Source organism: Lontra canadensis, unplaced genomic scaffold (genome assembly GCF_010015895.1).
Source record: "Lontra canadensis isolate GAN:19392208 unplaced genomic scaffold, GSC_riverotter_1.0 scaffold14, whole genome shotgun sequence".
NCBI classification, from domain to species: domain Eukaryota; kingdom Metazoa; phylum Chordata; class Mammalia; order Carnivora; family Mustelidae; genus Lontra; species Lontra canadensis.
In genome coordinates, this window is record NW_022631008.1 from 5,532,546 (window position 1) to 5,553,523 (window position 20,978).

General features: G+C 40.5%; 1 pseudogene; it reads left to right on the forward strand.

Annotated features, from left to right (window-relative positions):
- The first annotated feature begins 6,742 nt into the window (after positions 1 to 6,742).
- On the forward strand, positions 6,743 to 7,084 carry LOC116868024 (annotated as a pseudogene).
- The last annotated feature ends 13,894 nt before the right edge of the window (positions 7,085 to 20,978 follow it).

Genomic DNA, 20,978 nt, shown 5'->3' on the forward strand with positions numbered 1-20,978 from the left:
TTATTAAAATGATACTTCTGGGGGCACCTGGGTGGCTCAGATGGTTAATCATCTGCCTTCAGCTCAGGTCATGATCTCCAGGTCCTGGGATCAAGCCCCAGTTTGGGCTCCCGGTTCAGCAAGGAGTTTGCTTCTTCTTCCTCTGCCTCTTCCCCTGCTTGTGCTCTCTCTGTCTCTCTCTCTTTCAAGCAAATAAATAAATAAAATAAAATTATACTTCTGGGATCAGGATTTTATAATAAATTCAAACATTATTTTTAAATGAATCATAAAATTAAGTTTATCCTGGATTCCTTCATTTTTCCACAAGTCTTAACTCAGGCAACAACTTAACATCATCAACAACCTTTTTCCTGTGAAAGTCCATGTGCAATTTCTATCTATAAAGTGGAATTTTGATCTTTGATTGCTGTGAAAGCAGTGGGTTGCTTTCAGCAAAGGTGACATTTTGCCCCTAATCAAGTAAGAGTATAGTTGTGTAAGGAGCTGTTATCTGGGCGTGAAAAAATGGGGACTGTGCTGCATCCCTGACAAGGAATGTATTTGCAAGTTATTGATCTCGGGGGAGATCTGGGAGAGGAAGTTAATATTTTCTTGCTAAAATCTCTATCACCATGAACTGTGAGCTAATTGTAAATAATGCAAAGGCTTGTATGGGCGAAAATTATCTGTATATAAAGAGCTGTAGGAAAGTAAATTAAGCTGCTGAAGATATATGTTATAAAGGCTTTTTATTAAAAAGTGCTTAACATTACATTCTTCTCCCAATATTTTCTACATTCTTATTACCACTAGTCAACTATGTTATAAGAGGAACTTATTACATTCGTTATATTCCTATTAATCTTTTTTAAAAATAAATATTATATTGTTTTTCATTTAATCATTGCACAGCTATTGTTTTTCCACTAAGCAATGATTTTTACCATATGGCTGAAATCAATAGACATTTCACAAGTAATATACATAGGTTTATCATCAATCAAAAACCCCAAGGACCTAACATAGCACTTAGTAAATTGAGTTTGAATTCATCCTCGCTATTATTGTCTCTTTTGAAAGCCTTTTAAAAGGTCCTGGTTTGTTTTACTGAGAAAATAATGCAATTCTCAGTAATAATTGACAAAAATTTAAGGAAATATAATTTGGGAAAAAATTACTTATTTCACATACCTCGAATGTGAAAACTTGGAAACTTTTTCTTTCATATTTGCTCTGCCTCTGGTAATACAGCACAACAGGATATTTTAAGGCTACTTCGATTTTCTGCAATTTTTGTATAGAAAACATTCACCTAAAAAAAGAGTTGGAAATAGAGTGTTTGCTTTCCAGGAAGGCAAAACCAAACTCCTCTCTTAGGAAAAGGCATTATGAAACCATGAATTGTTTTGGGTTATTTGATTATACCACCTGCCCCCAAGTCAAAACACTAAAATGAGGAAACTAAAAACTTAAAGGGCCAGGGCACTTGGCTGGCTCACTTTTACAGCATGTGACTCTTGATCTCAGAGTTGTGAGTTCAAGCCCCATGTTGGGTGTGGAGCCTACAAGAAAGAAAGAAAGAAAAGAAGGGAGGGAGGGAGGATGGAAGGAAGGAAGAAAGGAAGGAAGGAAGGAGAAAAGAGAAGAAAAGAAGAGCTTAAAGATCAAATTTTTAAAGAAATTGTAGCACCTAAATTAGAATATGAGAGTAATTGATATTGAGAGTAGAAAGGGAAATACAGAGTTAAAATTAAGGGAATTTGAAAACATGGCTGTGGATGGGTACACATATCTAAAGAATCTAACTAGCACTTAGAGGTCCTGGTTAAGAAAACCGGACAACTCCAGATACAGAAAATACGGAGATAATAGAAATCAAGTGTTGTTACACCAGGACCTCAAACTTTTCATACATCAGTTTCCATGTTTGCAGAGTACCTGGGAATTCCTGCTTCCTGTGTATAGTATAATCCTCCTTCATACGGGTACCTAGTCCTTTATCATACTCATCATAGTTCAGTCAGCACTTCTTTGGGTTCTAGAACCCACCTGCAGGATTCTCCCACCTGCCAGGAAGAATTTCATGGTTGAGTGTTTACCAATGAATAATTTCTCACTTATATTAACATGGCAGAGCAGCAACAGTGTATAAGCACTCTTTCTTAATTTAAAGAAACTTGTTGCAATGATTTTTACACATTATCTTCAGGAACTTGAACTCAGTGTTATTTGGAATGGCAGTACACGTGTACGCACACACAAAAGTTATAAAGGAAACTTGCCAGGGAATGTTTCAATAGTAGAAAGAAGGAAAGGAAAGGAAGCAAGAAAACACTTTGGACAGAATTAAATTTAACAATTAACTATAGGGCGCCTGGGTGGCTCAGTTGCTAAGTGTCTGCCTTCAGCTCAGGTCATGATCCCAGAGTCTTGGGATCAAGACCTGCATTGGGCTCCCTGCTTGGTGTGGAGCCTGCTTCTCCCTCTCCCATTCCCCCTGCTTGTGTCTCTCTCACTGTCTCTCTCTCTCTCTCTCTAATAAATAAAATCTTAAAAAAAGAAAAAAAAAACCTGTGTTAAAAAAAACAATTAACTATAAACCCCTGCGAGATACTGGAAATTTTGTAAAATAACCATAAAATCTCTGGGCTCACAAATCATTCCATAGTCCTTCTGACCTCTCCATAAAAGCTGTCAGAGAGCTAGCCTTCCGCCTTTTGATTTAGAAATTAGAATCAGACGTGTTTTGTTGAAAAGGACCAACAAACCAAAAGGTAATAAGGACCATTTGAAATTTGCAGTTTGGAGAAAAATCAGAGCCAGAAACTTTTTGACTTCTCTATGGTTAATATTATTTTTGCAGAATATAATACAATTTCGCTATGTAGTAACCCATAAAATGTTAGAAGCAAAATTAGAGTAACAATCATCCCTTCAAGCTTTAGTTAGTATTCCTTTAGAACAGGGTGATTTTCAGAAACTTAAATGCTTGCAACTGAAAACAGCTTTTATGAATAAGAATAAGGTAGATTCTTAACAGATCAATACCTTGTTTTCAAAGGGCCAGGTTCTCATTCCATGTAGCTATGGAAATCAGATTACATGGGAAGGCAATCTTCCCCAGAGGGAGCTGGTTACAGGTGAAGTTTCTGATACTGCCAGTGAAATTGAAATTCTGGATCCAAGCTATGTTAATTGAATTCAACACACTCTAACGAGTATATAAATCATTATAGTATTTTTATTCTGGTAAAGGGAAAACAAAACACAAATAATATGACTGAAAGTCTTACTTTTCCTCTAAGTATATGCTCCTGAACAAATGTGGGAACATTCTCTACATGTTTAAAACGCTATTTAACAAGGTATCTTTTAACTACTTCCAGCAATAACACATTAGCAATTGATTTTGATAAATCACTATCTGAGCCAAATTACTAACATCTACCCTAAGTATGCCTATTTTAAAGTTTCAAGTTGTTGTTCATCATTATATTAAAATTGACCAGTTTAAATACTATCTTCCTTTCATGACACTAGCACTTGTATTAGTTTCCTATGCCTGCTATAATAAAGTTACCACAAACTTGGTGACTTAAAACAATGCTAATTTGTTATCTTCTAGCTCTGGAGGTCAGAAGTCCTAAATGGGTCTTACTGTGCTAAAATCAAGGTTTGGACAGGTCTGCATCCCTTCTGGAGGCTCTAGGACAGAAACCCTTTTCAGGCCTTTTCTAGTTTTGAGAAGCCACTGTACTCCTTAGCTGGTGGCCCCCTTTTATCTTCAAAGCCAGATATGGCTGGTCAAGCTCTTCTCACATCAAATCATTCTGACCTCTTTTGCCTCATTCTTGCACACTTAAAGGACACTTGTGATGACATCAGGTCCCCTAGAATAATCACCTATCTGAAAGTCAGATTGGCAGGTGTAATTCCATCTGCAACCATAATCCTCCTTGGATACATAACCTGATCTGTTCACAGGTTCTGGGGCTTAGGGCATGGACATCCGTAGGTGAGAAGGCATCATTCTGACCATCACAGTATCCCAATGTTTATTGTAATTTATCACATCCTCCAAGACTCATTTTTGGACTAAGATATATTTCAACTTTTATGGTCTTTATAGGTCATACTCTGTTACAGGTTGGATTGCGTCCTCCAGAAAGTTAGGTCAAAGTCCTGACCTCTGTTACTGTGACTGTGACCTTACTTGGAAATAAGGTTTATGTGGATGTAATCGAATTAAGATGAAGTCATTAGGGTGGGCCCTACTCCAGTAGGACTGGTATCCTGAAAAAAAAAAAAAGAGAGAGAGAGAGAAATGCCTTGCGACACATAGATACATAAACGAACCACCACAGAGACACTTGGGGGAGATGCCATGTGATCGTAGAGGTAGAGATCAGGGTTGCCATCCAAGCAATGTCAACAACTTACAGCCACCACCACCAGAAGCTAGGAAGAGGCAAAGAAGGATTCTCTCCCACAGGGTTCAGAGTAAACACAGTGCTGCCAGCATCTTAATTTTGGAACTCTAGCCTCCCGAACTATAAGACAATAAATTTCTGTCATTTTAGGCCATGCAGCTTGTGCTATTAAAGTATGACTCTATTTCAGCAGACCTAAGAAACAGATGCAAACTCTATGTTCTTATCACCCTCATGGACTCGGTATGGATACTTTCTAGTCTATCAGCATCTTTCTTCTAATGGGCTCCAAAGTACCCAAAACTTTACCCAAAATGGAATTTTACCAAAGATGAGTAGAGATGACTTCTTGCATTTCTTCAAAGCTCCCTGGTTTAGACATGTTCAAGTATTTCCCTCATTTTGTGGCAAAATTTTCCATTGCATTGTGAACTCTTGTAACTTTCAATCAAACCTGTATTGTTCACTGCAGATTAAGTAAATTATCAGTTTAATTTCACTTTTAATATCAGCATGGTTTCTAGGAACCTTACAATAGAAGTTTTCAGCTCTTTCCATAACAATTTTTTGAAAGGGTCTATGCGATGATGAGAAAATACAAAAATGAGAAACTCTACTTGTGCTCTAATGACCTGATTTTTTTATACATTAAATATCTTTGGAGCATCTGACCCTGAAGGGACTTTCTCTGAGAAGAGCCCAGCCCACATAGGTGGGCCCTGGAAGCCAGGTTTGTCTGAGATGACCTGTCCTGCTGCTGTGACTGACTGCCTGGCTTAGAATGAGTGCTAACCTGATTCTTTTCCCCAGAATTTGGAATTGAGAAGTAGGACCCTTCGATCTGTGTGTGGAAGCAAGTGGATGGAAATAACAAGGCCTTAATGGAGAGATGTGTTGCTCCTGGGTATAAAGAGAACTTGAAAAAGTGAAAGTTCAGGGGCAGAAAATGAAGTCCCCAGCAACCCCAAATAGAGAATGATTGAAAGAGTGACTTCCATGGTTCCTGAGCACTTTCCGGTTCCTGGCTAGCCCACACATGTGAGTTAATAATTTCCTTCCTTTTTACTTAACTTACTGTGAAGAGTGAAGGTCATCTGTAACTAAGAGAATGTTGACCAAGATAGGGGAAATGAAATAAATGCTAAAAGACAAATTAGAAAGTAAGAGACATCTTAAATAAGCAATATGCGTACAGAACACAGTTCAGCAGATGGGACTAAAGAGAGTTTTAAAAGGTCAATAAGTGGGATTCCAAGCTAGAAAGGTAGGTCAGAGCTGCACTGTTTGGTTGACATGGCACCATTGACAGTTTGGAGCAGCAAAGTGATATGATAATAACCGTTAACATTTATTGAGTGTTAACTATGTGCCAGGGATGAAAATTTTATGTGCGTATTTCCATTCAGTTGCACCAACTACAGGTTGGGGGAATTATTAACATCCACAATATAAATAAGGGAAGAAGGTATAAGAGATAAAGTGGCTTAACCAATCCCCCACACTTAGCTCACTCCACATTTGGGGTTCAACTCTTTTAGATTGTCTTCTCTCAAAATCAGAAGGACAGCTCTAGCTGGAAATCCTTAGTGCAAAATAAATGAAGAGGCAGATGGTAAAGAGACAAATTAAGAAAATTTACCCTAGGAGAGATTAAGGAGAGCCACTGGGAAAGACATGGAGAAGAGAAAGGATATAGTGATTTCTTTGGCACATCTGAACAGCTTATGGCAACAGGGAAAAGGAAGGGAAAAGTCAAAGCTGAACTCAAGCTTTGGAACCTAAAGCTTGGAGGGATAGTAATGCCCCAAACAAAAAGAGGAAAGCCAGAGCTTGGGGGAGAACAAGGGTGGGAGGGGAATTTGATGAGTTCATTTGCGAATTGAATTGCCAGCCAAATATCTGGGTGGGGCTGCCCTACAGGCAGGAGGATGTGTGAAGCTAAAACTCAGGGACAAGTTCAGATGGGAGGTATTGGTTTGGGGAGTCATCTTCACAAAATAAAATTTAAAGCCATGAACATGGATGAGGCTGCCAAGGGAGAGATATAATGAAAAGGTTGACAGTAGAAGAGTCAAAGAAGATGAAGGCAAATATTATATAATCTTGAAAAAGAAAAAAAAAGATTGATAGCAGGAACTTAAAAAACCATTTAGTAGTCTCTGAAGAGTTTCTAATGAGATCAAAGATCTAATATAATGAAATTACATTATATCACTGGAGGCAAGAACTAAGAAAACAATTAGTAACTCGTATCTTGAGCAACTAAGATGCAATTTCAGATCTTAAGGACCTAGAAGATACATCTCCAAACTAGATACTTAATGGTGCAAATGTGGCTCTTCCCGGTCTTGGTCCTACTTTGTGGCAACATAGCTAAACACACCAAGGTGAGAATTGTCAGCAGATAGAAGACACATTATGGTGTGTCCTTCCAGAAAATGGCTAGGAAAATTGAAATAAGCCAGCATGCCAAGTACAATTTCTCCTTCAGTGGCAAATCCAAAGTGAAGAGACCAGCTGTGGGGCTCTGGCGCTGTGGTTGCTGCATGAAAATAGTAGCCAGTGTTGCCTGGGCCCCCAACATCACTCCTGCCGTCACGGTAACGCCTGACATCAAGAGACTGAACGAACTGAAAGACCAGCAGAAGCTCCATCATTTGAAACCTTGCTAGCCTGTAATAAATGGGTAAGTGTAGGCAACAAAATTACATGGTTTCTTGTTATTAATTGGATGTTCTGGTTTGCTTTACATTGATTCTGCGTTCTCAAAAAAAGATTTGGAAATTAAAATCCTTTTAAGTTTTATGGGAAAAAAACTACTGGCAAATGTGTCACAAAAGAGTTATTTTCTCTAAAATAATTGTATAAATAAGGGCTTTATGAGATCAGAGGTGGAAGGAAGGAGCTTGCGGTTCAATTCAGGACAGTCTTCATTGCAAGTTTCTGGGCATCCTACATTACACACTCAAGGTACGTGTGATAATCTTCAGTCATCTTCAACAGAACGAAGGGGGTTACATTTACTGTGCTTTAAAGGGAAAACATTTGGAATAACTGTGAAAATTCGCAGTGCAAAAACAAAAACAAAAACTTATACAGGGAAGTGATGGTAATCAGTTACCCTTTTAAAAATAGTCTTTTGCTTCCCGTATAAATAATGTAAGTATATGAAAGATGCAAAATATTCCAAAAGATTGAGTTTGTCATAAAACTAGTTTTTAGAGTGTATAGCTTTATAACCTCAAAGAAAAAGTATAGAGCAGTTTCTAATAATCCTGTGAGGAGCAATACAGACTGATCATTTGGAAGTTAAAAACTTGTGTTTTGACTTTAATCTTGAAAGTTCATTTGAACCACATCTGGTTCATTTTTAAGTCCTGGTTTTATGCATTTGACAGGAAACTCGAGCAAAAAGAAAACAAATTTCTAGTGGTTTCTCCTTTCAGCTTTGTTCCCCTGCTGTGTTGTGCCAGTCAGTACTCAGCCAGAAATGATTCTTGCTTTCTAAATGATGCACCAAAGCTGCAGACAGTTGAGTGCTTATAAAGGTTCTGTTACTTTCTACAGTTAAAATAGGGCAGAGCTTCAAAGAAGGAAATGTTTCAGTAGAATAGAAGGGACAGCAAGATTTGAGCATCCTGAAGCAAAGAGGAAAGGAAGTTGCCTCCTTGTTTCACATTATATTTCATGCATAGAATAAGTAATTCTCTCTAGAAATCAACCCATTTACCTTTGTCTCTAATTCAAAAGAGGAATAATATGCCAGAAAGCTATTCAATGGGCAGAAATATCAAATAAGAAAGAAACATTAGATCCATCTTAATATTCCTCTATCAACTTAAGAGTAAAGTATTCCCCTAAGAGTATACTTTAAATCTAACTTAAACAATTTCAAGCACAGTATATTTATGGAATTCCATATTAATGTTATGCAGAGCTAACAATTGCTTAAAATCCTATCTGATTTTAATTGACTATATCCTTCAGAAATCAATAGGAGCAATGATCAAGTCAAGAGATACTCAATTTCACCCCAAATTTAAGAAATTAAAATGGAGTACTATTTTTAAATTATGGAATAGTTTTAAGTTTGACAAAACAGTTCTACTAAGAATTTAGAGAAAACTGGCTCTCTTCTACTCTGTTGATGGGACTATAAGTTGGTCCAACATTTTGGAAGGGCAATTTGGCAATATGACTGAATTAAAAGCACACATTGCCTTTGATCCAATAATTCCTTGTTGGGGGGAATTTTTCCCATGGATATTTGCTTGCTCAGATAGGTAGATATATGCACCAGTTTACTTAAAAAAAAAAAGAAAGAAAGAAAGAAAGAAAGAAAGAAAGAAAGAAAGAAAAAATGATGCAAGGGCCATGAGTTGGAGGGAAGGAAGGAGAGGCAGAAGTAGACAACCATAGGTCTAGAACCGTATGATCTGAAGTCCCCTGAAGTATTAATTAGAAATGCAGGTTTCCAGGCCCAACCCTAGTCTACTGAATCAGTCTTTCTAGAAGTGTGGTCTGGGAAACTGCATTTAAGTTAACTTGTCCATTAGTTGATCTTTACCGTACTAAAATTTGAAAGCTTTTCTCTAAGAGAGTTCAGATCCTGAAGAATAAGTCCTACCTGGACCCAGAAGTAGTCTCCTCACATTTATTTTCTCTTTAGATTTCTAGGAAAGTAGTAAGGGCCCATATTAAGCAGTTGGTGAACTCATGGTGAAGAAATTGAGAAAAGAACCAGTCATGTTAAGAAAATCACTGGGTTGGAAATTTAGAATCTCTCAAGAAGACGATGAAAAAAAAATCAATATTGTGACAAAATCCAAGACCTAAGACAAAACTAAATTAGACCTGAAGCACAGATTAAGGTGGTGAAAGAGAAAACTAGAGCCCACGTATTTGCAGTTCCTCTGTTACCGTGTAACAACTGAGCATATATATTCTCTTCTTTCTATTGTACTTTAGTTACAACTTTTGATTATAGACAATTTTATTGTTCAAGTACAGATCCCCCAAATATTTGAAAGACAGTTGTAAATAAGCTTCTAAAGTTTGGAGGGCATATGTTCCCCCTGCAGAGTCTAGGACATTTTAAATAATAAAGATAAGTATAAATCCATATCCATGGGACTGTAAAATATAAACTGAATTGAATTGGTTTCAATGGGCATTTACTGACTACTTATTATTATCTTGCAACGTGCCAAAGGGTTTTAGAGAACTGAGGCTTAATACAAAACAAGATCTCTACCCTCAAAAGGCTTATGGGCTCCCGAGCAAGGCTCATCTATAGATTAACTGTAATAAAAGGCAAAGTGACAGATTCCAAACCAAATATAGTAAGTAGCAAATCAAAGGTATGGGTATTTGAAGAGCTGTTATTTCTGTATGGAAAGGGTAGATAAGGGAAGGCAGAACAAATGAGTCAAATGTACTCTAATGACGACGTTACACCTAGACTTCCCTCCACACAAGCAGACCAAGGAAGGCTTCAACACAGGAGCTCAAGAGGATGGGGATGTGGGGAAAGAAATAGAAAGAGAACACTTTTGTAAAGATATGAGAGAGGGTAAGTGCTTAGTGGGACTGATGCTACCCAGTACATGAATAGAATACTATATACTCCAGTGATATTAGTTGAATGATTGTTATTGTTTTATTGAAGAATATGTAAGAATCACAGACATAAACAAAACTTTTTTTTTTAAAGATTTTATTTATTTATTTGACAGAGAGAGAGATCACAAGCAGGCAGAGGCAGGTAGAGATGGGGGGGGCGGGAAGCAGGCTCCCTGCTGAGCAGAGAGCCCAATGCCGGCTTGATCCCAGGACCCTGGGATCATGACCTGAGCTGAAGGCAGAGGCTTTAACCCACTGAGCCACCCAGGCACCCCTCAACAAAACTTCTTAAAGCAAACCTTTTTAAAGTTGATGCCCTAAAACGGGAAGAGACCTGTGCATTTCCAGGTTCATCCCACTTTGGCAGGCCTATTTTAAAAAAACCAGATGATTATGGGTGAAATAGCTGAAGGCCATTAGGAGATACAAGCTTCTAGTTATAAAATAAATAAGTCATGGTGACGAAAAATTCAGCATAAGGAAGAAATACAGTCTATAAAATTGTGATCGCATTGTACGGTGACACATGGTGACCATACTTATTGGGATGAGCATTGCATAATGTATACAATAGTTTAATCGATATTTTACATACATAAAAGTAATATAACATTGTACATCTATTTTATTTCAATAAAAGAAAGCATTAAAAAAATCCAGATGCCTAAAGGGAGCAGAATTTACCACCCTAACTAAAATGTGTCTCTTTAGCATGAGGTTTATTTTAATTTAAATTCAATTAGCCAACATGCAGTAGTACATCATTAGTTTCAGATGTTGAGTTCAATAATTCTTCAGTTGCGTATAACACCCAGTGCTCATCACATCTCGTGTCCTCTTTAATGCCCATCACCCAGTTACCCCATCCCTCTACCCACCTCCCCTCCAGCAACCCTATTTGTTCCCTAGAGTTAAGAGTCAGCATGAGTGGGCACTGGATGGCTCAGTCATTAAGACCACAGAGTACTGTGATCAAGGCTATGTTGGGCTCCCTGCTCCACTGGAAGCCTGCTTCTCCTTCTACTCTCCCTGCTTGTGCTCCCTCTCATGCTCTCTCTTTCTCTCTCTGTCAAATAAATAAATAAAATCATAAAAAAAAAAAGAGAGAGAGAGAGTCAGTATAAGGATTATTTTAAACTGGTTATTATTATAAACTGATTAAGAAACAGCAGACACAGGTCAAGTTCTGAAACCTGAGAAGTTACTCTTTTTAAAAGACATTTATATTGATGAGGGAAATCTCTGTTTCTAAGGGTGTCTCCCTCTCTGTGCCAAGAAGAGGGGAATGACTCAGTCTCTAGAAACTTATCAATAGAGAAAACAAGACTGAAATCTGCATTACAACCATACCCTGGTTTGGTGTGCTTTTCCCTGTAATCTCCCTTAACTGCCGCCCCCAACAACTTCTTTTGTCTTTAGCTGAAGATGATATTTAAGGGGCTTTTTTTTTTTTTTAAGATTTTATTTATTTATTTATTTATTTGACAGACAGAGATCACAAGTAGGCAGAGAGGCAGGCAGAGAGAGAGGGGGAAGCAGGCTCCCCGCTGAGCAGAGAGCCTGATGCGGGACTCTATCCCAGGACCCTAGGATCATGACCTGAGCCGAAGGCAGAGGTTAACCCACTGAGCCACCCAGGTGCCCCTATTTAAGGGGCTTTGATGGCTTTGGCCATTTGGGGGTTACTCAGTTTTCCAGGGTCTCTTCCATGTATACAGGAAGTCTATATGAGGAAGCAAGAATTCTTCTCTGTAGAGGCCACTTTTAGGCAACAGGGTTGAACAATGGAAACCCGATGGAGATAAAAGGGCCCATAGCAACCATGGGGCTGAATGCAAACAGGTTCATTAGCCAACCCACCTTGAAATAGCCATAGCCCCTAGCTGACCAATGGGCAACTTACAACCCAGCACAGGAACCAAAAAAGAAAAATCCCATATGTTCCATACCTCCTCACCTTCCCCCCTTCACTACAGCCTCTCACCACTGCCTCCTGGCAGACAGTCTCTCCTTTGCTGTCCTGCTGGCTGCTCTTCTGTAGTGTATTCAACACTTCCACCTCCTGTGGCACCTGGGCGGCTCAGTGGGTTAAGAGTCTGCCTTTGGCTCAGGTCATGATGCCAGAGTCCTGGGATGAGCCCTGCTCAGCAGGGAGCCCGCTTCTCCCTCTCATTCTGCCTGCCACTCCCCCTGCTTATGCTCTCGCGCGCTCTCTCTCTTTCTCTCTCTCTGACAAATACATAAAATCTTTTAAAAATTAAAACAAAACAAAAAACCTTCCAAATCATTAGTTCTGCCTTGGTACAGTCTTTCACCACCTGTGCCACAAGGCTCCACCCAATCGGGTCGCCCCACATTATCCCCTCAAATGTCCTTCTAACTGGACTAAGATCCAAATTGGCATAAGACAGATTCATGGGAGAAAATCAAATTTAATAGGTGTCCATGGAGGGAATTCACATAGACAAGGAAATTCCAAAGACAGTCAGGTAAAATGAGGCATATATGTCATTCAGAACTAAGTAGAGGGAGTAGGGGGTCTGGGATTTCAGAGAAGAGGAATGAACTTCTCAGGGTGCTCAGAAGAGCAGATGCTTGGTAATTAGATGTTTGTCTTGCCATACAGATAGGTCACTCAGATAAAATTTACACCTGCTAACAATTTTTAGTCTGAAAGGCCCCTAGTTTAGATTCTTCTGTGTGGCTAAGGGAGGAACAAAAGTTTCACTTGAGCCCACAACTTCTCAGGTGCTTTCAGCTCAAAATGACCCACAGGCCAAAGCGGCATATTCGGTGAGGGGCCTGTCCTGAACCCCTCCATATACATGTTATTAAACTTCATTTTTCTCCTGTTTATCTGTTTTATATCAATTTAATGATGAGGCCAGCCAAGGAACCTGGATGGTAAGAAGGGAAAGCTTTTCCACCCATAGAGTTTTAGCAAGTGGGGTGGGACCTTCACCAGCCAGTCACTGATTGTTTTAGGTGATCAGCAGCTGAGAGATTCTGGGACCTCTGACAAAAAGCTGGCAGTATGCACATACTGGTGTACATTTAACAGACATTCCAGTAGGCTGAGGATCCAAAAAGAGAAGGAGAAATGGGAACCTCTGATTTATAGCCAGTGGGTCAGAAGCATAGGTAACAGCCTGGGCTTGCAACTGGCAACCGCGTTCTGTTTGTCCAACAGTGCCAGTTCTCAGGAGAGTTTGTTATAAGGGGTCCGGTTTCATAAGGGACCTTTGTTGTTTCAACCTCTGTTGTTTTGAGAGTGCTGGAAAAGGCCCATTCCAATAGCGCCTGCCCAGTGTCACAGATTAGCGGGTCTGTGACCAGAGGCATCTCACATTCTCGTGGGAAACTGGATACACAGCTCTACACCATTCTTACCACCTGTGCCTGTGAAGTCTGACTTCTGAGGCTACTGCTGGGAGTGAGCTTTTTTAATTTTGTGGGTGCTGCATCTTGTGTGTTCTCCCTTGGGGACACCTCTTGTGTCTGTGGTTAAGGCATAAAAAACCTTGTTGGTTTGAGTCATTATTAAGATTAAAATAAGTTCCTACTCATCAATGGTTAGATGATGGATCCTTTGCACTGGACAAATTTCTGTATCTAATTTTTTTTTTTCAAAGAGCTTTTATCCTAAACAATTGTCTTATTGGAAAGACTAAATTGAAAAGTAAATACAAATGATGATGGCTAGCCTTAGGGACCAACTCCCTTAATAAGTTGGAAGAATAGAAATTAAGCATAGTACAAAAAGTAGAGTCCTCATCTAATGTAAATTTCCCTTCTCCAGTCTCTCATACACTCCTTTATCCCCACCTCCTTGTCCCAGACCCTCCAGAAGATCTTTTATATCTCTGGCCCCCTGGCTTAACCCCCATTTCACAATCCAGCCTCATTATCTCAGCAAAGTCCCTTACACACCCAAACTTCTCCAATTGCCCCGAAAATCCTTTAAATACCCAGCTTCCTGTTTTTGTTTATTTGTTTTTAAGATTTTATTTACTTAGGGGTGCCTGGGTGGCTGAAGTGGGTTAAGCCTCTGCCTTCAACTAAGGTCATGATCTCAGGATCGAGCCCTGCATCAGGCTCTCTGCTCAGGGTGGGGCCTGCTTCCCCATCTCTCTCTCTCTCTCTCTGCCTACTTGTGATCTCTGTCTGTCAAATGAACAAATAAAATCTTTTTTAAAAAGATTTTACTTATTTATGTATTTGAGAGAGAGAACTTGAGCAGGGAGCCCAACGCCACTGCTACTAATGGGGCTCCATCCTAAGACCCTGATCCAAGGACCTTGAGATCATGACCTGAGCCGAAGGCAGATGCTTAACCAATTGAGCCACCCAGGCACCCCGCCCCCCCCCCACCCCTGCAGCTGCCTGCTTTGACTTACCTTTTTCTACAAGATTTATAGACGGCACTCTCATCTGATTTCCACCCCCTGGGTATACAGGTTACTCATGTAAACATTAAAAGTCAGGAAGTGAATTTAGCAGAAGCACCTTAGACTAGGGTAGAGCTCACTCTGCTGTTTCTTACAATTCCTCCTACTTTCCAGGGCTCTGTAATCACACGGTGCCAACTTCAAGCCTTCCTATACAATGTTCTTTGTGGATGTATCCTGGACCTCCACTGCAAAAAATTCATATCCCCTGGACAGCACAGGTCTTCTAAATTATAAAGCCCTTTCAGAAGACCCCACCAAATTTAGAAGGGAGTTGGAAAGACTAGTGGTCATTCACAAGCCCACTTAGAGAGACCTAGATTGGCTGTTAAGGGGTGTTCTTCCCTCCCAAGATTATACTATAGTTATCAGACAAGCCAGATGGCCCCCTGGGGGAACATCCTCCCCTCACCCCCAAAGGAAACAGATGACCAGAATCTCTTCCAGGCCCTCCTCCAAATGACCAGGAAATAGCTCAGCTGGAAGCTGATAGGGGCTTGATAGAAACAATATCAGAGACTTTCTCCCTAAAGTGAATTGGTCTAAGGTTGAGTTATGGCTTGGAAAGAAGAGCATCCAAAGGCCTTTGTTAAATACTGTATACAGACTTTTTAAAGACATAAAACATTAAGCCCTGAAGTTCTAAAACAAAGACGTTTTTAAAAATTCCCATTTTATTTGTAATGGAAGTCTTCCTGATATAAAGAAACAAATTGAAGATAATTTAATAGGATGGGTAGGTCAGCCCCTTGATATTCAGGCTGCAATCCAGTTCTTTAAGGAATTTGAAACAACTGTCTTTATCATGCAAATCTCTACGAAGCCAGAAATGTGGCTCTAGAAGCAATTCAAAGCTTACTATTCTCACCAATCTCCAAACTCCCTACTCATCTCAAAATATTTATAGGTATTGTAAAAGATCAGGACATTGGAAGCACAAACGTCATGCCCTTAGGGAAAGGAAAACATTTAAATAGTAACTACCATAGGGGAGCCTGGCTTGTTGGTAGAGTGTGTAACTCCTGACCTTGGGGTCATTTAGTTCAACCTCCACATTTGGCAAAGAGCTTAATTAACCAAAACAAAACAAGGTAGGATTAATTTAAACCTCTGCTAAGAGGCAAATATACCCTAAAGCTCCTACTGTGAGGCCTTGCCAGGTCCGAGGACCCAGGAGGGGTCCGGAAGGACCAGCCAGAGGGGTCCTTGGCTATATGCAGGATAGAAATAGAATTTGAGCCAGTAGGAAGTGAGACTAGAGTTTACTGATGATATACAAAGAAAGAGCAGATATAGATGGAGAGGCTGGGAGACTCAGAAAGGAAAAAGAGAATGAATCTTGTTTAAGCTTGGGGTCTGGTGTTTTTACTGAGGATGGTCATCTGGTGTACGTATCTTCTCGGGCATTCAGGAACTGGTCAAACAAGGACAAGGGTTCAGCAGTACTCCATAAGTTACTTACACCCTATAGCCAGGGGTCTTGGTGTCAGGGTGTCTGTAGTCAGTGGTCTTGGAAAATGTACTTGATAACCTTGCCTGGTGACTCTTTTTAGATGTTATCTATTATGCTGGAAGTCTCAAAAAAAAAAAATCATTAACTCCTTGACCTTTATAAGGAGGACATACATTAAGGCAGAGGTGCAGGTTCTAGCAAGAATAGAAGCAGGAAAAGGAGCAAAGGAAAAAAAAAAAAAAGCAGCTGTTTTCCTTTGCATCTCTTCAGTTTCCCTCTCTCACCATCTTGAAGGAAAACTGATAATTTCTCTGTGTCTTTGTGATGTAGATTTTCTTTCTTTCTTCCTTTTTTTTTTTTTTTAAGATTTTATTTATTTATTTGACAGAAAGAGAGATCACAACTAAGCTGAGAGGCAGGCAGAGAAAGAGGAGGAAGCAGGCTCCCTGGAGGGTCTCCATCCCAGGACCCTGAGATCATGACCTGAGCCAAAGGCAGAGGCTTAAACCACTGAGTCACCCAGGCGCCCATGATGTAGATTTTCTACTCCCATCTTCTCTGGTAACTAAGAGCCATTTTTTGAAATACAAACTTCAGGGAGAAGTTTCTCATCAGAAGAAATACAAAGGGGGTAGGTATTTAGAAAGTAGGCTAATAAAAAATCTTAAATGGATTCTTCACAAATATTAGTAGAAAAAGCTTTAGCCATCTAAGGAGGTAAACTTAATTTATTCCATTTGCCAGAAACACAGCTTGGATCCAACTTCTCTTTTATAAACCAGTAAGTTTTGCACTATTATGCCCATCTCATAGCTAAAGTTTTATTTTACTTTTTTTTAAAGATTTTATTTATGTATTTATGTATTTATTTATTTAAGAGAGAAAGAGAGAAAGAGCATGAGCAGGGGGAGGGGCAGAGTGAGAGGGAGAAAGAGAATCTCAAGAAGATGCCACGCTAAGCTTGGGCACCAATGCAAGCTGGATCTCACAACCTTGAGATCATGACCTGAGCTGAAACCAAGAGTCAGATATTTAACCAGCTGAGCCACCCAGACATCCCTCATAGCTAATATTTTAAAACAAAGCTTTAAGATTTCTTTGAGTCTGTCTGTATGTTTATGTGTATCTATGCATGTAAACACATGTTAATAGATATGGGATATTTTTGTTGCTAAAATTAATTTGCAGGAGAGCTTGTTAATTGGCTTAAAAACAAATTCTTCTAAACAGTTGTTGGGAACAAATGATTTAGATAGACGTAACTGGGATAAGACGTAAGTTATAGATAAACTTTTTTTTTTTTTTAAGATTTTATTTATTTATTTGACAGAGAGAGATCACAGGTAGGCAGAGAGGCAGGCAGAGAGAGAGGAGGAAGCAAGCCCCCTGCTGAGCAGAGAGCCCAATGTGGGACTCGATTCCAGGACCCTGAGATCATGACCTGAGCCGAAGGCAGAGGCTTAACCCACTGAGCCACCCAGGAGCCCTATAGATAAACTTTTTAACAGCTATTATATTTTAAAGTATGTGTCCTTAGAAAAATTTCCCAGATCTCTGGTAATTTGAAACTTTAGTTTTGCTAAGTTAAAATAAAAGATGAGATATTTATTGAATATCTAAATCATTTTCAAATAAGATAAAATATTGATTGTAGAAAGAAAGAATTAAGCCTCAGTAGAAATTATAGTGCATAGATACCAGATTTTAATCCTGTTAACTCCAGTCATGTTAATTGTCTTTGAGGTCTTGGTATTTCCTGTAAATTGGATGGATCCTAAATTCTTCTAGTTTCTTCATCTGGTGACAATCTCCAAAGTAACTTTTCCAATTTTTCTCCTATCTTTTGATTTGGCAATCACTGAGAAATAAAACTGTCCTTCACTTTGAAGCCCTGCAAACTGAAGCTAGACACTTGATAAAAATTTCAGAGAAATTGGGGCGCTTGCGGGGCTCAGTCCTTTAAGTGTCTGACTCTTGAGTTCAGCTCAGGTCATGATCTCAGGGTCATGAGATCCAGCCCGAAGTTGGGCTCCATGATCGGCTCGGGGTCAGCTTGACTTTCTCCCTCTCCCACAGCTCTTCCCCATCCCTGACCCCATATTCTCTCTCTCTCTCAAATCTAAAAGCTTAAAATTTAAATTTAGTAAATTTAATAAAATTCAAAAAGATTTTATTTATTTGATAGAGAAAGAGAGAGAGAGCACAAGTAGGCAGAGCAGTAGGCAGAGAGAGAGGGAGAAGCAGGCTCCCCGCTGAGCAGAGAGCCTGATGTAGGACTCCATCGCCAAGACTCCCGGATTATGACCTGAGCTGAAGGCAAATGCTTAACCATCTGAGCCACCCAGGCATCCCTCAAATAAATCAATCTTTCAGAAAATTCAGAGAAATCGCCACAACAGCTCATATTTAGACAATCTTTTTCACACTTGTTGTTATATGGTCTTCTCAGGAAGCTTATTGGTACACAGATGATATAATCTGAGGCATTCAAACTGCAAACCACAAAAATCTCTCAGATTGTCATTGCCTCCCCTCGCTCCATCTGAAGGTGCTTCAGCCCTGACAACTAAAAATCTTGACTGGCTGTCCCCTGGGCTCAGAAACTGATTTATTATGTGCTCCAATCATCAACTTTTGCTTTTCTTTTGTTTCCACAGAAATGGTTCTTGTTAATTATCTGATTGTTTTCACAATACAGCCTAACTTTGGGATCCCATCTAGACTGCCTTCTGAAAGGAGACCCGGGTGCTTAACTGAACAGAACAATTGTCAGGATTAAGAGACAGCTTCAGTGAGATGGAGCAACTCAAGCCTCTTGATTGTGAAATTTCTTATTTAAGGTTTCAAAGGCAGGACTAAAGGGCAGCAGAATTTGTTACCCAAAAAATGTGTCTCTTAGTCTGGATTATTTTAAACTGGGTTTTTTTTTTTGTTTGTTTTTGTTTTTTTTTTTTTAAGATTCTATTCATTTATTTGACAGAGAGAGTTCACAAGTAGGCAGAGAGGCAGGCAGAGAGAGGGAAAGCAGGCCCCCCGCCGAGCAGAGAGCCCAACTCTGGACTTGATTCCAAGACCCCGGGATCACAAACACAGCTGAAGGCAGAGGCCCAACCCACTGAGCCACCCAGGCACCCCTTAAACTGGTTATTTTTAAGAAACAGCAGACACAGTTAAGCCCTGAGAACTGAGTAGAAGTTACTCTTTTGTAAGACACATTTACATTTACAAGGGAAATCTCCATTTGTAAGGGTGTCTCCCTCCTTCACTGTGTCTGGAAGAAGCGGAGGATTTGATCTCTAGAAACTCCTATCAACAGAAGAGACCAGGACTTAGATCTGCATAACAACCATACCTGGCTTACAGTTTTCCTGGGTCTGTATACAAGTTATTGAACTTTGTTTTCTCCTGTTAATCTGTCTTATAATGATTTAATCACTAGAAACTGGAAGGGAAGAAGGGAAAACTTTTCTGATCCTTCGTGCTACAAAAGTAATACTCTCTGCTAGATTTCCAATGAGGTCAATGAGATACAGTGATTAAAACAGAAATATAAGAAAAGAAAGGCACTTTCTACAATTCTCTCTTTGCTTCTTTGGAGAGATATTGTGAACTAACTCAAGGATTCTCTGCAGAAATGAGGCATACTACTTTCGTGCTTCCAAATTTTGCTCTATTTAGTGATTATTTTCACCTTGGTTGATTTATAAGTTTGAATAATTGAGGCTGTATTACAAAGTATTTCCTGGGACACCTGGATGGCTCAGTCAGTTGGAGGGCTGTTTTCCACTGTGGTGGTGATCCCAGGGTCCTGGGATCCAGCCCCACCTGAGGCTCCATGCTCCATGGAGAGCCGGCTTCTCCCTCCCTCTCCCTGCCACTCCGCCTACTTGTGCTCTCTATTTCTCTGTCAAATAAATAAGCAAAATCTTAAAAAAAAAAAAAAAAAAAAGCATTTCCTTAAGGTGTTGTTCCTCTTTCTCATTCACACGTGGCTTTTCTTCCTGTGAAAAGAAAAAAAATTATCCAAATAGGCAATAAAAATGTCCCCCCTCACTTAATTACCTGTCCATCTTCTTTCTGGGAAAACTCAAGGACTAAAATTAATCCTCCTAAATGTGGGCTGTGCCCTGGTGCTTTTGGAATAATTTCCGGCAAGTGCAATAGCACCTGTCTTGTGTTTTCAACATCTTACTTGACTCCCCTCCCTGTTCCTCTCAAGAAAAATGTCTTCCTTGTCAAAGTGTGGTATGTTTTTAACCGATGCCAACAGAGCCTTAAACCCATACTCCTTCTTTGTGTCTGTGGGCACGCCAGTGGTTCCCAGACTCTGGGGATACTTTCTACTGGACCGAAACCCAGACGCACTCCAGTCCTCCCTTCTGAGTTCCAGGAGGTGGCCTGTCTGGGGCCGGCGGCCCAGCTCTTTGGAAGAGAGCAGGCTGAGCTGCCAGAGACCAAGCAGCCGTGCCCGCATCGCGGCCTCGTCAGGACAGACAGGAGCATCCTTTCCCGGTCGGTTTCCGGAGGCCCAGCGCCCCGCCGCGCCCTGTTGAAGCTCCAGCATTTCTAGGCCCGGAGGTCCGCGGCGGCCGCTGCTCCTGGGCCAAGAGACAGAACCGCTCTGTGGACTTGATCCACAGCGCAGGTGGGAAAACCGCCTGGGCCAGTGCTTCGTTGCTAGCGCGCCAGCCCAGCCACCGAGGACGCAAGCACTCCCGCGGCTGCCGGGCTAGCGAGCGAGATGGGCCACGGTCCGGGGAGCCAAGTGTAGCCTCCGCCGACTGGAGACCCGCATACAGGGTTAGCGGAGCCGAGAGAGATTTAGTCCGGCTCTAGTCCTCTGGACCTTCTCAGCCGCGGGTGACCACAGAGAGAGACGGGAAGGGAGAAACAGCCGCTCGAGAGCAGCGCGCTGTCTCTTAAACCTCGTTGCCTTGTGCTCTGCCTTGCGCTCTCTCACTGCGTGTTGGGGTGGGGGTCCGGCTACGGTGGTTCTCTGCGTCCGGGGTTGCAAGGACCTGCCGGGCCTCACCCCTCAGCGAT